Consider the following 18197-nt stretch of genomic DNA (forward strand, 5'->3'; position numbering starts at 1 on the left):
TTCTAAGTATACTATTGAAGGCATAGTTGTAATAGTAAATTAGTGTATGTGCCTGCCATTATGCTAAGCAGCTAATCTGTATAGTAATACTATGAAGTAAGTATTATGATCCTCATTTTATAATGAGGAAACTAAGGACTCTGGGGGTGCAAGGAAACCACCACAGTCACAGGGACTATGACACATCAAAGCCCCTTCTCATTTTAATCAATATGTTATGCTATTTCCCTGAAGAAAAAGGCAGAATCACTCAATTTTTAAGAATGTAGGACATGTAGTAGACATATGGAGAAGTAGTGGGTAGGAGAAGAAATACTGTATGTTTTCTGGTAATTTACTGACAGGACTAAAATAATTCAGATACATGCTTGTGATGTTTGAGCAAGTTACTTTCTATTGATTTCTTAAATGATGCAACTTTAAATCCTCAAACATATAGTCAATTCAATTAAGAAAAATCAGTCAAATTGTTTGTTTTGGGGGTCGATTTATCAGAAGATTTAGAGGTGTATTCAAAGAGCATTGCATGGAATCATACACCTGGATTTGAATTGTGGCTTTTCTCCTTGTGATAATTCCTAACCTACTTGTGCTCTATTTTTGGCTTCTGTAAAATAGGATAATATTGACTAACACTTATGGTTGTGGAGGAAATTAAAGATCTTGCATTTGGTACATGATAATTATTGCTACCATCATTATTAGACAGATTTTATATAAGTTTTATGACAACCATCATTCAAGAGTTTGGTGTTTTCTTTTCCCCTATATTAATGAGATTATGCCACATAGAATCCAATCATTATTATCACCAAGTTAAGTGCATTAAAATAACTATTTAAAATAGTCTTTGTTACTTTAGTACCTAGAAAGATCTCTGTATTAGTTTCCTAGTATTGTTGTACAAGTACCACAAACTATGTGGCTTAAAACAGCAGAAATTTATTCTCTCATAGTTCTGGAGGCCAGAAGTCTGAAATTGAGGTGTTGGCATAACGATGCTCCTTCCAGAGATTCTGGAGGAGGAGGCTTCTTGCCCCCTCCAGCTTCTGTTTGGCTTGCAGGTGCATCACTCCAATCTCATACCTCCAACATCACACAGATATTTTCTATGTCCATGTCTACATTTTCCTCTTTTCATAAAAACATCAATCATATTGGATTAAGGGCCCACCTGACTCCAGCACTCATTTTAACTTAACTAATTACAGCTGCAATGACTCTGTTCCTATATAAAGTCACATTCACAGGTATCAGGGGTTAGGACTTCATCATAACATTTGGGGGTACACAATTCAACCTATAACAGTAAGTAACTTTTAAAAATTGTCAATGGCTCTATTTCAGTGAATCTAGCATTCCCCCTAGTCCTACTAGTCCTTGATTCAACCTGACATGAAATCAATCCCACAATTTTCACTTCCCCTCACCCCCAGACTCCCTTGGTTGTTACCAGTATGGCTGTGGGCTTCCCTCAGACCATATAGTCTTCCAGTTGCTACCTTGCATTACATACTCCCTGGATGATTCCTTTGTTTGGCATTTACTAGGATATTTTTCCCCAAATTATTACTTGTTGTAAGAATCACTAACACAGTTGTCATGTTGTGTCATTTGCCGATGTCTGAGAATAGATTATATCTGGAGAAATTTTTTTTCATCATCAAAATGATGATTTACAGACTCTTAGATGATATGAAAATTTATCAATTTCCTGACATATATAAAATGCTCCACCATATCATATTTATTTAGTTTGGAATATTATGCACTCACATGCATACTGTAAGGGATATTATTGGTAAAACCAGAGATCAGTAAATCACCATGCTGCTACAAAGCAAAGTCTTTATCCATAAAGTTTCTTGTCCTTCCTTCTGTGATATCATTTTCTTATTCACTATTTGTATATGTTGTGGAATAGATGTATATTTATTTACAGCTCCCATAAACTTGCCATATTTATATAACTTTAGTATAGACTGACTTATCAGTGGCTCAGATAATTTTTTATACTAAAAAAAAGTAAATTTCAAAACTAATTCTGCAGTAATTAAAGATTATTGTCTCATGAAAACAAATTATTTAGAAATAAATTCTTTATTTTTATGTTCAAAATATATTTTTGGTCTCTCAAGAATTTTCCCTGCCAAGTGAACTATTTTTTTAGTAAACTCATCAAACAGATATCTGTACCAGCACCATGGCAAGCATTTGAGAGTTACATAGACATGTAAATCAGTGTCTTGACCTCAAGGAGATAAGATTCTATGAGGGGAGAATATGATGATATAAACTACCAATAGCTACATACTACAAGACAGAATGAAACCAGTGCTATAGAGACATGTGAGATGCTATAAGCAAAACAGAAAATGTGGTTGTATGATTCAGACAGAGGCTTCAAGTAGGAGAAAACTTTGACGGGCTTTGCAAGATTAATGGAATTTCTGAAGGGGAGAACACTTCAGGAGAAGGCACCAGCAGGAACTCAAGTATTCATTAAATTCATCAAATATCTATGAAATGGATTTTCTGGGCAGCAATCTTTGTTTAGTACTGAGGTAGCTACTGAGATGAATTAGAAAAATAACTTGCTCTTAATGAATAGGTAGTCTTTACAAATATGAAATTCAGCTGAAATAACAGAAAAAAATCTCCTAGGGGCTGGATATATATTCAGTTTGACCAAAAAGATTGAATTCACCAAATCTTAGTGCAATTTCCCACTTCATTTGCCTATCATATTGCAGCCTAGGTAGGATATTTTATAATGAAAATTATTTGTTTCAGTTTATAGTGATGCTAAAGAATAATGATTCATTACCCCAAAACAGACTGTTTGCTTTATTTCTATTTATTGTTCAGTTATGCTTTAAACATAGCTCACTGTGGTATGTTTCTTTAACTTTTATAGTTTTTCTCTTTCTTGTCTTCATTTTCAAGTCAGAGCTAAACCATTATTCCTTACCCCCATTGTATAGTTTATTTATGTCTGTAAATCACTTTCTTCACAAATCTGTATTATTAGACATTTATTACTTTATATATCAGTCCTTATTAGATGGTGATTTCTTGTAAGACACATATTTAGTTTCATTTGATAAGAATATTTTTCCAAAAGTAAAATATGACCTTCCTACAAATGAAAAATGAACATGTATGAAATATTTTTATTTAACTTATTAGTTAATGAGGGAACCAGTTAAAGTTAAAACTGGTTCAAATGAGACTCCAAAGTACAGACATACATATAGGCCATTGAAATATGAAAATGAATTTGCCAATAGGTGCAAAACTGATCAATATCCACAGGGTGGAAGTTAATTTAATATCCATGGGCCAAATTGGATCTCTATGGACAAGAATTACTTTCATTACTATCAGTATTTTTATACCTTATTGAACTGTAAGATCCAACCCAAGAGAAGACTCAGACATCTATTAAATCAGAAACTTAGGAGGATCTGCTAGAAAATGCTCTACTTTCTGTTGAAAGGACACACAGTCCTTTCACCCATTTCAAAGGTTTTAAAGGTTTTTATAATGAAACATATGTCTTTTTTACCTTTATGTGGTGTTCAGTTGATTACTTCATTGTTGAATAGATGTATTATGTTTGTTTAGCTTCTTTCCTAATAGGGTAAGGAGAATTCTACCTAAGACAAATATTATTGTAGTAAAAGAGCCTTCGAACTGGTATTAAAAGAGTTAGAGTCCCAACTCTGTCATTAGGTAGTTATGTGATATTGGGCAAATCTTACCTTCTTAGAACTGTATTCCTTTTGTCTGTAAAGTGCAGAGAATAATATGAGTTCTCAAAACTTACTTTGCAAACACAAGATTAAAAATGTGATAATGCTTTCTAAATTTTAAAGTGCTTATCTAAAAGTGAATTCTTATTTTTATGGTATTTACTATCAAGTTTTCTCTGTAGTTGTACAGCCCTTCTATTTTTTTTTTTTTAATCCACTAGTGTACCATTAACTAGATCGCTGTGAGAATGATGCCTCTCAGGAAGAAGAAAAAAATCTAACAAATGCTTCTGCATTTAACCCTATTTTAAACTCTATAATAATCTTAGAATAACTACTTGCTCTTTTGGAAGTTTTCCAACATAAATACATGAATTAAAGCTTTAGAGATTTATCTTTTTCTTCACAGAAGGTTTCATGCTATGAGCAATACTTTAAAGATGTCTAGGCCTCTAGCTCAATGTGCACTCTAAATACGGAACACTAGGATATGGTTTTTATTCTGATCTACTTTTGAAAATATTTTAGTGAAGAGAATGATTTTCATGGATTTCTTCTTTATGCCAAATTTAATAGAGGTCTTCACAGAGCAATCACTTCATTTAAAGGAGAAAATAGATTTTTGACCTCTTATACACCTGCTGGTTTGTGTGAAATGCTGTTTTCTCTAGTGTATAGTTTTTAATTTTTGGCTAGTTACTAATGTGAAAGGGGTGGAGTTGATAATATTTTAAAGATTTTAAATAAAATTGTAAAGGCTCCTGAGGCAGAAGATTCATGTTTTATCTGCATGAGATACTTTTGAAGGCTTTCATCTATAATAATCCTTTCATCATGAGGTGATGAGTTGGAAAAGAGGAGTTGATGTGAAAAGAATTCAAAAGATGGTACAATAGAAAAAAGCTGGTAAATAAAAAGCACTGAACACCTGATTAGTTCACAAGCTTACTTTTAGGTCATAATATTTGAATACCATGGATCTCTGCTTTCCTCTTCTTTCTTCTTCTCCTTTCCCCTGTGAACCAACATCTATACTATTTCTCAATACTGACCACAAAAAGAATAGGGGGGAACCAAAAAGTGGAAATTTAATTAAACTGATGAGATAAAGGCATCTTAATATTATTCCATGAAAATACTACAATGGAGAAAAGGAGTAAGAAAGAAGTTAGTGAGAAATATAGTCAATCTCTATTCTTTCCTCAGTGGATTCTAAGTGCATGTGCTACAGAAAGAAGACTCAACTTTACCGCACCTTAGCTTAGCCCTGTAGACAACTACCTAAACTGAGTTATCTTAATAAAGAAGAGCATAAAAAAGTGACTGTAATAGCATGTAACACAATTTTCCCTTTTGTCTCAAATTTTTAGCAGATCCTCCAGAAGTCAGTTTAGTAAGTGTGAAGTACCCTCACATACTGAAGTGAGATTTCAGGTTATCTATGAAAGATGTTTAAAGAAAGTCTGAAACCAGACTATCTGAAAATCAAGGTTCATCACTCACCACCTCCAATAACGGAGATGACAAGGAATGTATTGGAGGTTTGATGAGGCTATTGAGAGAATCTGTTTAGAGAGTATATAAGTGTATTGTGTGGTTCCCCATTCCTTGGAAAAGAGGAAATTAGCAGACTGGGGAGGTTAAGAGAAGTTTTGGCATCAGCTAACACTCAGAAAATATCAACAACATGTACTCCCACACATGCACAAAATTGCATGTCTTTCTTTTTTATGTCTAGTTTTTTGCTAAAAAGCAACTAAATAAATTCTTTTTGGATTCTAACAAAGGCCACAAAGGACAGTACTTTTTCAGCAAATAAAAATTAGTGAATAATTTTTTGTAATTAAAAACTTACTTGAAGTGTCTAGTCAATGATAGTGATTCAATAAATATTTGTTGATTTATGAATAGATGTTGGATTTTAGATTAAACTGGCAAACTGACAGGATAGCCCCAGAAAAGCATATGTTCAGGGAATTAAGGAGCATCTAATGAAGGAATTGTCTTAAGGAAGGAAGTAACCAGGGATGAATATCTAAACCTTGTAAGAACATTGAAGTCTGCAGATAAGAATCTTGAGAAAAATGCCAGTTGCCATTAGAGTTCATTCTAGCTATCTTGGACTTATATCTGGGTCCCAGGGAGAGCAGGGACTGTAAATAAAAACCAAAAGAGAAGTTTTACCTACCTCTGAAATGCATTGGGGAGCCCTCTAAAAGAGTACAATACCAAGGAGAATCCTATTCTTCTTGTCTACAACTCTCTCCTCTCTCCTGTCCCTGCTCTAGGATGGCATGGGCCAACACAAAGCTTTAGCATTCTGAAGGCTCAAAGGAGAGATACTGACGCTGCTGAATAGCTGACCTGATAACAGCCCCAAGTGGATGAGCACCGATTCTCCTGGACACGGTGCACTGGGGAGAAAATAAGGGAGTTTTCTTGGTGCCTAGAAGAATGCTTGGACATTGGAGAATTTCATTTGAGAGGTGCAATGTTGGGATTAGGCATGGCTTGAAGGATTTCTAGGGACTTGGCAGAGGGCTGAAGACAGCAGATTGGGGAAAGAACTGGCATAATATAGATACCTAGTTTAAAGTGGATTTACACATACCCCATAGAATGGTGAGCTATGTAGAAATGTTGTTTAGAGAGTAAGCTCAGTTATTTTGTTAGCCTGATTTTTTTTTCACATCTCTCAAAGAAGCGGGGAGGTTACAGAAACTGAGTTGACCATATAAGGATTTATTTTAGCAGCATGAAATAAATTAGTTATTTTCTAAGTGCCATCTTTCTACAATATTTACATGGTCAAAATTCTATTCTATTACAATTTCTTGTTCCACAAAAGAGGATTTATAAGGCAATGAAACCCTGAAAATACTGTCTATCTTAGCCTAATATGTCACTAGCTAGTTAAAAAAAAAAATGGAAAACGGCTAAAACAAATATTTGTGGCTCCATGTCCAAATGTTTTATTTCCCTTAAAAAACCTGTTGGAGATAAACACCTGCATATTTTCCAACATGATCTCATTTTATAATGGGTGTTTGGTGAGTAGACTGTAGTTCCAGGTGTCATTGTCTTTCCATTCTCTGACATTCAGAAAAGTATCATTCGCATGACAAATGAGTGCACCAATCTTGGTAAGGAAGGGCCATTCTGCTGTGGGAGGATATGCAGAAAGGGACCTGCAGCTGAGGCCAATTTAGCATAACTCCTCTCTGCTTGGCTAGCTCCTTTTGGGCTTCTCTTTGTATCTATGGGGTAGAGGCTCTGAATGTATTGGTTTGTATTGCAACTGTGACAATAAACAGTAAGCTAAGAAATTCCTGCTACTCTTTGAGTTAAATCCGCTTTTATGTTAGTCATCCAACAGAGGTTTCTGCTATATAAATGGAACACACTATTTATGAAAAACTTAAAGTGAGTCAGTGATGACATATCTTAATATTCCTCTAGTTCTTTTGAAGTATTCATGAAAATTGAAATACCAGCCCCCATAGATCTGAACAAATTTTGCACATATATAATCCATTCTTAATACTTTCCTTTCCAAAAGTCTGTACTGTAGGCTAAAGGAAAAAATAAAACCCAAACCCCCTCAAATAAACAAACAAACAAAGCACCTTTGTATCAAAAATTGAAATTGATCAGGTATGCAGGTATCAGATAGACTCTCTCCAATCTCCCACTTCTCCACCACTACTTTGCTTCAATGTAAACACACAGAACAAAATTGTTTAGAAAATATTTATGAAAATACACTCTTTTGGTCTTTCCTTAAGTGTGCAGAGAAGTGAGAACTCAGCTGTTTGTAAATGGTATTTTCTATGTGAGTAGTTGAACAAAGAAAAAAAACAGGTAAAACGGATGGAGACATACATAGCTGAGAGTTGAAACAAAGAGACTTTAAAAGCCACATTTGAAATCATAGGAAAAAAAAAAATGTTTCCAGCCAAAATGCTAGATAGATGATACTGTTTGCAATCTTCATTTATTCACTAAGTAAATCTTAGTAAACCCTTACCAAGTATAAACTGCTATTCTGGACAGTGGAAGTAAATTTCCTATCCTCCAAGAGATTATAAACTTCTTGGGGAGAGAAAAGTTCTATATATATGAAACAGCTGACAGCTATGATTTTTTTATTATTAAAAGAAAAGAGATTCTAAAATGCTCACAAAGCAGATTAAGTGCGTTTAAGAATTTATCTATGTCCAAATTTAATTTAAAGGCCCAGAAATTTATATTTCTAACCAAGATTTATTTTCTAAGTTTCAAATATCCAACTGTACACTCAACATCTCCACTTGAATGTTTCAAGGGGACATAATATTCAACATGTTTAAGAACTAACTAGTTATTTTATAATGAAAATAACTCCTGTTTCAGTGTTTTCTGTCACACTAACTGATCCAGTTGCACAAAATAAAAATCCTGTGTTTCTTTGCATCAGTTCTTCTTCCTCACTCACATGTCTAATTCACTATCAATTCTTGTCTCTTCTGTTAAGCTTCTTAAATCTGGGCATGTCTCATTCTTTGGTGCCACCACTCTATTCCAAGCTATGATATTCTATTATTTAGATTCTCTATTGACCTAAAAACTGGTCTTTTCTTATCCACTTTGGACTTTTCCCCATTCTTTCTCTGTACTGCCGGCAGAGTAATTTTTTCTGAAAATACAATATAATGTGTTATCTCTCTAAAGGAAATCTTTTAATGTCTGCCATGCTCCTAGGATAAAGATCAAATTCCTTAATAAAGCAGATCGGTTGATTTCTTAGGAACATGTGATAGAAAAGGTGGCTCAAACTAGTATTAGCAAAAAGAGGATTTTTCAACCTTGTTTACATAAGACTCTAGGGAAATGGCTCACCTCAGTCACAAATTGTTCTTCTAGGCAGCAGAGCCTAGATGTCTTGGGCCCCCTGATACCCTCAGTTGATGTTAATAAGAAACAATTATATGTCATGTAAGCCACTGATATTTTGAGGGCTTTCCCCCTATAGCTTAAACTAGTGAAAACTGAATATATAATTCAGTTCTATAAATAGGGTATCTATAAATATGTTATCTGCCATAACAAAACACCAAAATATGTGGCATTGGTTATAGATGCAGAGGGAAGGCAGTGAGAACACTGTTATAAGAGGTTAGAAAAAGGAAGACCACAGGATTCTATTGTGAAATATTTGGTAAAATGTTCATTTGGAAGGCAGAATATGTAACTTTGAGCTTTAGTTTAAAAGGTTTTGATCGAAGTAATGGCAGCCTGAGTTTGTCATTATTTGCTCCATTTGGAAAGGTATTTCAAGTAAGAAATGAGCTCAGGAGAAAAATGGTTTTCACGTGAGAAAGAAGGGAGACTACAGAAACTTAGAGACTCACAGAGTTGAAAATGCATCTGTTTTTTATCTCAGCTGTTAAAAGATTTTCAAATTAAGGTCAAACCCAAAGGTAAAACCAAATCAAGGGTGTGGTCATAGAAACATAACCTCTGGACAAAGACAAAATCAAAGGAGTAAATGTCAGATTTTCCTTATGTCTGATTTTATTAAGTAGCCTTCAGTAAATCCTTTCATTTTGACAAAATTTCTTAAAGATGAGAATGCACTGTCATGGTCTCATGGAAACCTGATAAACATGAAGACCCTAAATTAAGTCTAGAAAGAGTGACAGAGGTATATATCAGGAAAAATTGAGAGTTTGCCTATTGTCATATACCACTGACTAGAATCAAAGAGATAAAACCAGCAAACTTTTTGAGAGACATGTATCACCAAACTGTTATGTATCTGGATTAAAAAGACTGTAAATATTGTAGATATAAAATTTCCCATCATCCCTCAACTCTCCACAGGTAGAAAAATTTGCTCAATGGCAAGGAAGGCATACCCCAATACTGCCTTCTTTTTTTATCTTTTTATTTTATTTTGAAATATAGTTGGTTAACAATGTTGTGTTAGTTTCAGGTGTACAGCAAAGTGATTCTGTTATACATATCCCATTGCCTTCTTAAACCAGGCCAAGGAGAATATTCTCAAAGGCAGAGCTAAGTACCTTGGAGTACCAGGGACAGAATTGTTAATTCTATGGGACATAACTGGAGCCTAGTCAAATAACATTCCCTAGGTTAGGGCCAATCTTACATTTGCCCAGTGGGATTTCAGGATTTCTGAGAACGAGTGATTACTGTGAATATATATTTTTTCTGTTTCTATGTGAATATTCATTGTGATTATCTTGTCCTTTTTCCCTCACTGTACTTTGGGTATACAGGGGAGCAGATAACTTGTATTTTTAATTGAAAGTTCTTTGATTCAAGAGAAGCTCTAACAGCATCTAATTTGTATCCCAAGATCTTGGGTTTCGATCTTATTTTTACTTCAACAAAAGACATTTGAATGCTTTGGGGAGGGAGTGAATGTATATTTTCCTGTAGAATGGAAATGAATACTATGGTAGTTTGTATTATTGGTTTACCATTATTCATTCCCTTCCCATGTTAGCCATGCTTCCTGGAACCACTGTCTCTGGGCTTGGCCATGTGACACACTTTTGCCAATTTGATATGAACATTTGTGACTTTTCACACATCTGAACACAGGTTTAACTGCAGCTGAGTGACTTAACTGGACTCCTCTTATTCTACTGCTCCTCCACGAACACTCTTCCCAGATAGATGTTCATCCCTCAGCTCTGATTCTGGTTGAGAAGGCATATGAAGCCAAGCCTAGCTCATCCAAAGCAGAGCCCAGCAGAGCCACAATTGAGCTGTGCACCTCATGTAATATATATGAGAAATGAATAGCTGTTACATTGTTTAAAAAATTGTTCCTAATACTGTATAACCCAGAAAATACAGATTTCCAATATTTCAAATGTTAATAAAATGAGAAAATTGTTATAATACTAAGTGCTCATAGCAGGGTATAAATTTGTATGTACAGAATTATCACAATTATATAGAAAAATATTTAGAGCTATATGTGTTTATTACATGACAGAAAAACACTAAAATGTAAACAATTGTTATCTTTTAAATAGTAGATTTTAGAGAGATTTGGGGCTTCATATTCAGAAGATCTAGATTCAATTCCCAGTTCAGCCACTTACTATCCATATGATTTGGAAATAAACAGTTTAACTTGTCTTCCTTTAACCATATCTGTGCCTATCTCACTGGGATATTGTGGAATTAGGTAAAATATGAATGTGTATTAATATGTATTTAAAAAATTAGCACAGTACTTCAGAGTAACCTGTAAATAAATTTTAACTATTATTATGATTGTGATTTTGATATTGTTATTATGATAATTTCCTGTATTTCCCAATTTTTTAATATTGGATATATGTTACTTTTAGTCAGAAAAAAGTCAAAATCATAAAGGTAGAAAAATTAAACTGCCAAGTTCCTATATAAAAACATCATAAAATACTAAATAGCCTCTCGATGATAAGGAATTGCACGTAGCCAAAGGAATAGTGAGCAACTAGCAGACAAGCCAGAGCAGCAGTGTGCTATTTTGATTAACAGGATATGGTCATCAGCAAACCTGACTGATTAATCTCCACATATTGTAAAGAATAAGTTGAAAGTGACCTAGAAATGAGAAAAAGGACAGAGGAGTCATTGCAAAAGATATCCCTCTCTGGAAACTTAAGAACAGTCTTTGTACCCAGTGGGATGCAGTTTGATGAAGTCCTGGCTTATGTGCTAGGAAAAATACCTAATAAAGACTTGATGCCTGCAGAGAGGGAACAGGCTGAAATCTAAGCTCTTACACTTCTTTATGGGGAAACAACCCAGAGACTGTGAATTTTTAGCAGAGTTAGAGGATGTTGTAAGTATAGACACTTACAAGTTCTTTAAGATCAAAAGGGTCTTCTGAGGTCAAATCTTCCAGAAACTTGCTGGGTCAGCAGTGAATAAAACAGAGCTAGGATGTTTTTTATAAGAACTAGAAGTATAAATATGAGTTATAAGTATGTTCAGAATCTAAAGATGGTGGTAGAGGAATAGACATTAATGTTCATAAATCACTATCATAATACAGTATATTCAAGAATAAGCAACATATCTTTATTATACAACTTTTTATACTAGGCACTGTGAAAATAACACTCAATAAGGAGCCATAAAACCATTTAATTCGGCTCCTAAATTGCATCATGACTTTGTATGTGATACCATAATGGGATGTCATATGCTTCATTTATAAGAAATTATGGGGGCTTCCCTGGTGGTGCAGTGGTTAAGAATCCACCTGCCAACTCAGGGAACACCGGTTTGAGCCCTGGTCCGGTAAGATCCCACATGCCATGGAGCAGCTAAAGCCGTGTGCCACAACTACTGAGCCTGTGCTCTAAAGCCCACGAGCCACAACTACTGAAGCCCGTGCGCCTAGAGCCCTTGCTCCGCAACAAGAGAAGTCACTGCAATGAGAAGCCTGCGCACTGCAATGAAGAATAGCCCCCACTCGCCGCGACTAGAGAAAGCCCATGTGCAGCAACAAAGACCCAACACAGCCAAAAATAAATAAAATAAATAAATTTATAAAATTATGGTTGCATTACATAATCTTTTACGTCCCTTCTCTTTCTAACCTTTTCATATTCTTTAATTTCTTCAACATCTTGATACCAAGGCATATTTCACTGAACATTAATATGTAACTACAGGTAATTGATGCCTAAAAATAGGCACCTTCAAAATTGAAGTGTAATATTAAACACAGTTTACAAGTCATGTGAATGCAACTCAATGAATTTTCAAAAGTGTACAACCACGAAATCGTCACTCAGATCAAGACACAGAATATTATCAGCTACCCAGATGTCCCTCTCGTATCCCCTTTGAATCATTCCCTTTTCCCAAGGGTAACCACCATACTGTGTTACAATAGCAGAAATTATTTTTGTCTTGTTCTTGAAATTTATAAAGATAGAAACATACAGCATGTCTTTTTTTTTCTGCCTAGCTTTCTTCATTAAATATTAAAGCCATCAGATTTTAACAAGGACATTTAAAACAATAAGTAAGTAATATTTTATTTGAGATGGCACAGATGGAAAATGGATGCTTTAGTTAAAGTCTAAAACCTGTAATCTAAAACGTACCATCCTCTTGCTTTGTGACCACCTAGAGAGGTGGGATAGGGAGGGTGGAGGGGAGGGAGATGAAAGAGGGAAGAGATATGGGGACATAAGTATATGTATAACTGATTCACTTTGTTATAAAGCAGAAACTGACACACCATTGTAAAGCAATTATACTACAATAAAGATGTTTAAAAAAATAATAAAAAATAAAATAAAATAAAGCAGAAAGTTAAAAACAAAAAAGTACCATCTTCTAGTAGCTGTTTTCTCACATATTTGTAATTAATCTCAAATAAAACAAACAAAAAATAAGTTGAACTAATAGCTGAACCAAACAACTTAGTCCATTCCCTCAATTTGTATAAGCAAAGTTACACTTCTATTAATTTAAAATGCCATCTGAAACTATTTAAAATTAAATTTTACTCAGTTCGACAAAATTCTTGATGTTTTGCTACATGGAATGTATAATATTAGGAGGGAAGAATGAGCAGAAAGGTAAAAAGGTGTTTCTAATCTTAATGTAAGCTTACAAAGTATTTTAAATCATGTAATGTAAGCTTAGACAAAGTATTTGTCTAAGTAGACTACATGAATTGCCAATACAGTTACATGTTTTGGTAAAAGGTGAGGAATTAATGAACAAAAATGGAAAAGAGATCTGATAACTTGCTGGGGAGTACAGAGAAATAGTTTCAAATGAACTGGAAGATTCAGGGAACTCTAGAGAGATGCCACTGGAGCTAGAAATTGGACATTGTGATAGATTTTAAAAGATGGACAATGGGGGTGGGCTAAACCAGGGGATTATGCTTTCCAATCAAAGGGGACAACCTAAGCAAAAAAAAATTATCAGTTGGGCTTCCCTGGTGGTGCAGTGGTTGAGAGTCCGCCTGCTGATGCAGGGGACATGGGTTCATGCCCTGGTCCGGGAGGATCCCACATGCCGCAGAGCGGCTGGGCCCGTGAGCCATGGCTGCTGAGCCTGCGTGTCTGGAACCTGTGCACCGCAATGGGAAAGGCCACAACAGTGAGAGACCCGCGTACCACAAAAAAAAAATAAATAAAAAAAATTATTAGTTATCTATTACTTCATAACAAACATTCCAAGAAGAAATTCCACCTGTGGATGGCAGCATCTGCTCCTGCCTAAAAGATTCCAGTCTGCAGGCCTTCCCTACAAATGTCAGACTCACCAGCCTCTGTAATTACAAGAGCCAATTCCTAGAAATAAATCTCTTTATATATACATATGTGTGTATACACATGCACATGTATATACGTAATTATAATATATATACATAATTTTAAAATATATTTACCTGACATAACCTGACCCTCCCCTGGTACTATTCAGTGGGGAAAAATGGAACACTGGGGAGCTTGCCTTTATTTTTGCCTTTCGTTTCTGTTATGTCAGTGAGGGAATAAAAGCTTGATTATTACTTCCAAAAAACAAAACAAAAAAAAAACAAAAAAATACTGCTAAATTTAGTGGCTTTAAACTTATTTTAATACTTAGGTATTTGCACTTTGTGCAGGGATTATCTGGTTTTGTTTGCCTTTGCTCCAGGAGGTTTTAACTGAGGTAAATCCACTGTCAGTATGGCTCACTGTCATAGTTGGAAGGTAAGGGCTTACAGTCTGCTGGAAGCTCAGTGGGGCTGTAGATCAGAGGGATGTCTGGCGGCAGTGATCCAAAAGTGAAGATTTCAAGAGAACAAGGCAAAAATGCAGGATATTTTTATGGTCTAGCCTTGGAAGTCATATAACATCACTTCCACCATGCTGTAATTGTCTGGGTTGTCACAAAAGCCCACACAATTTCAAGGAGCTAGTACCTAGACTCTACCTCTTGGTGGGTTAATTTCTAATTTCTAGAAAACATGTGGCAGAGAGCAGTATGGTACTTGCTAGGGGCTATAGGGTGGGGGAAATGAGGAAAGGTTAGTAAAATATTGCAAACTTTCAGTTATAAGATAAAGTCTGACCATTTATATGTATAGCATGTATAGTGTGGTGACTATAGTTGATAATACTGTCATATAATTGAAATTGGCTAAGAGAGTAGATCTTAAGCATTCTCACCAAAAAAAAAACCCCAGAAAAGGTAAATATGTAAGATGCTGCATGTGTTAACTAGATGTGAGAATTCTTTCACAATGTATATATAATATCAAATCATCACATTGTGCACCTTAAATACATTACAATTTTATTTGTCAATTATTCCTCAATAAAGCTAAATAAAGACATAGAAAACATGTAGGACAGGAGCATTTTTGTGTCCTTGTTTGAAAAAGAAAATATGCCACTGATGCCATTTCTGTCCTCTGACCACAATAAATATCATCCTTCACATTTGTAAATTCTCCCCTCCTCCCTCAACCCCTCTACATTATCACTGTATTGTAGAATAAGCCTCACACTCAGACTTCAGGTTTCTTAGTTCCATGTGTACTATTTTTTTTTACTTAAAAAATCAGTGAACTAAAGAGATGATTATGACCTCTCCATACACTCAGCCCATAATGATAGGACTGGCATAACACAATCAGTATAGACACTCCTGCTCGAAACAAAAGGAAATAGGAGGTTCACAGCAGTCACTGGTCCATGTCAATCCTAAAACCCAACTGGGCACATACTATATCAGTTTCTTGATTATGGATAATTACTACTCTGACTGTTGTTCTCTGGGATCTTGGTCTGACTGCCTGAGATCTTATTTCATTCTATCTTTTCCATAAAAACAAACAAACAAACAAAAATTTTAAAAACCTGAGATTGAAACTGAGTTACCTTCTCATCCTGCTTCATGTCCATAAAATGATGGAGATTCAAGGACCTTTATCCATTTTGTACTGTGTCTGTCCCTTTTAGTACAAGCTGGTAGTACTACCACCAATATATTTCTCGTAAAGTGTTGTGGATTATTCTGTGAATCTTACTGTGATTCTCTCCGCTAGACAAATCCAAAACCTTATGAAGCTGTTGTGAGACAATGTATCTAAGATTCTTAGAAGTTCTGTTGTTTAGTAGAGAGAATCTGTGAATCATTTCTTTATGATCTTTAGGGGGCCCTTTGTCTGAAAGGCTCTGTGAGTCCCAGACTTATATCTTTCCGAGGGCTTAAAAAGGATCCTAGATTCCCACTCAGGATTTGATTAGCCTGAGGTCCTTTCTTAATCTGAAAATCATTTGTCAAGATTATCTAAAAATGAGAATCAATTTTATTTTTTAATCCAGTACATCTTGGCTTTTTTATATTTAACAGATTCTCTTTAGCTCATTTCTATCTTCCTACATTTTGCCAGTAGCAACAAGAAAAATACAGGCGTTACTTTCAATATTTTGCCTTTAACTGTGCTTAGCTGTATCATCACAATCATCAAGTACATTTCCTGTTATCTACTTTCCTGCAGGTGACGGAGTTGGCAGTCTTTCTGTCACACAGATCTCCTTCCCTTCAATTTTTAATATCATTTTTCTTACTTTCCTGTAAGTCTTCACCAAAAGCCTCCTTGAAGCCCTTCAGGGCCTTAGAGTTTACTAACAGTCTCCTCAAGCCCTTCAAGCTTCTGCCTGCTGCTCAGTCCCAAAGACAATGCTACTACATTTGAGGATTTTGGGGGCAGCAACCTAGATGCAGGTGCTAAAATCTATTACAGCTCATATTCCTGCATAATAAACCACCCCAACATTTTATTACCACACACATTCTATGAATCAGACATTTGGGAAGAGGCTAGATGAATGGTTCTTGTTTGAGTCTCTCATGAAGCCATGGTCAGATAGTAGCTAAAATGGAGGAGTTGGAAGCTGGTTGGGCATTTCTCTCTCTTCACACAGTCACACAGATTCTCCGTGTTTTCTCCACGTGGGGTAGTTCGGGCTTCCTTTCCATGTGACAGCCTCAGGACTTCAGCATGAGTGTTTCAGTAAGCAAGGTGAGCAATGCATAGTCTTTTCTTACTTAGCCTTGGGGATCATGCAGCATGATATCCATCACATTCTATTGGTTATAAGTAAGTCATAAATCCATAGATTTAAGGGGAAGGAAATTGGATTCCACACTTGAAGGATGTGTCAAATTTCTAGAACAGAGTTTGGCAAAGTTTCTGCAAAAGGGCAAAGAGTAAATATTTTAGGCTTTGCTGGCCACATACAATCTCTGTCACATAGTCTTAATTATTTTATAACTGTTAAAAATGTGGAAAAAAAATCCTTGCTTGTGAGCAGTAAAATTCAAAAGAACAAGGTGGTATAAATCTAAGCTGATTTTCTTCATACTCTGTAGCTTGGCAAGTTCCATTCTAGAAGAACATGTGGGATGAAGGATATTGTTGCTGCAGCATCTTTAAAAAATACTGTATGCCACAACAATAAATATGAAAGACTCTCAGACAAGATGACCACTGGGGATGGATATCAGAGTGTATAAAGTAGAGTTGGAAATTAGACTCAGTGTAAAGAATAATAGACCATGCATACTTAATAATGTTTTAATATTTTATTCTACACATTCATTGTCAGTTCTTATGTCCATATTTATAAAATAGCTTCTAAGTTCTGGAGACTGTATGAAGCATTGGTAATATACAGATTAGACTAAGATATGGACCCTATATTTGAAGAGTTTACATTCTGTTAGAGGGACACACACATAGATACATGATAGAAAAGCATGATCAGTGTTGTAGGAAACATTTATGCAAAGTGCTGTCAGAGACTAGTACATAGAAGGAAAATTAGTTTTGTCTTGAGGGATGACTTCAAAGAAGAGGGAGCATTTGAAGGATGAATTTAAGTTATTAAGCATGGAAAGGGAAAAAAGAAAGAAGAAATGCAAAATAAAATAGACATGAAAATGCATGCTAAGGATTTCCCTGGCAGTCCAGTGGTTAATACTGCACTTCCACTTCAGGGGGAACCGATTCGATCCCTGGTCAGGGAAATACGATCCCGCATGCCACGTGATGAGGCCAAAAACAAACAAAAAAACCCAACAAAATGGAAAATGCATGCTATATTCAATGAAATGTTATTAGGTTAGGATTGCAAAGTTTTGAATAACTGGTGTGAGAATAGTAAAAAAATAGATAAAACCAGTTTAGGAAGGATCTTCAATAGCATACTAAAAAGTTTGAGGCTTTTGACCAGGATTTTCAGACCCTTTATCCTGAATTCTTAGGATTCATCAGAGGTGTTCCAGAATGTAGTGAATAAGAAGATTCATGGGGTGAAACTCTAGACCCTCCACCCTCTACCACTCCCATGCCTGCTTTGGCTCAAGAAACTCTCTTTTTATCCATGGACTTCATTGCAGAGAAAA

This window comes from Phocoena sinus, chromosome 1, assembly GCF_008692025.1.
Source record: "Phocoena sinus isolate mPhoSin1 chromosome 1, mPhoSin1.pri, whole genome shotgun sequence".
In the NCBI taxonomy this organism is placed as follows: Eukaryota; Metazoa; Chordata; class Mammalia; order Artiodactyla; family Phocoenidae; genus Phocoena; species Phocoena sinus.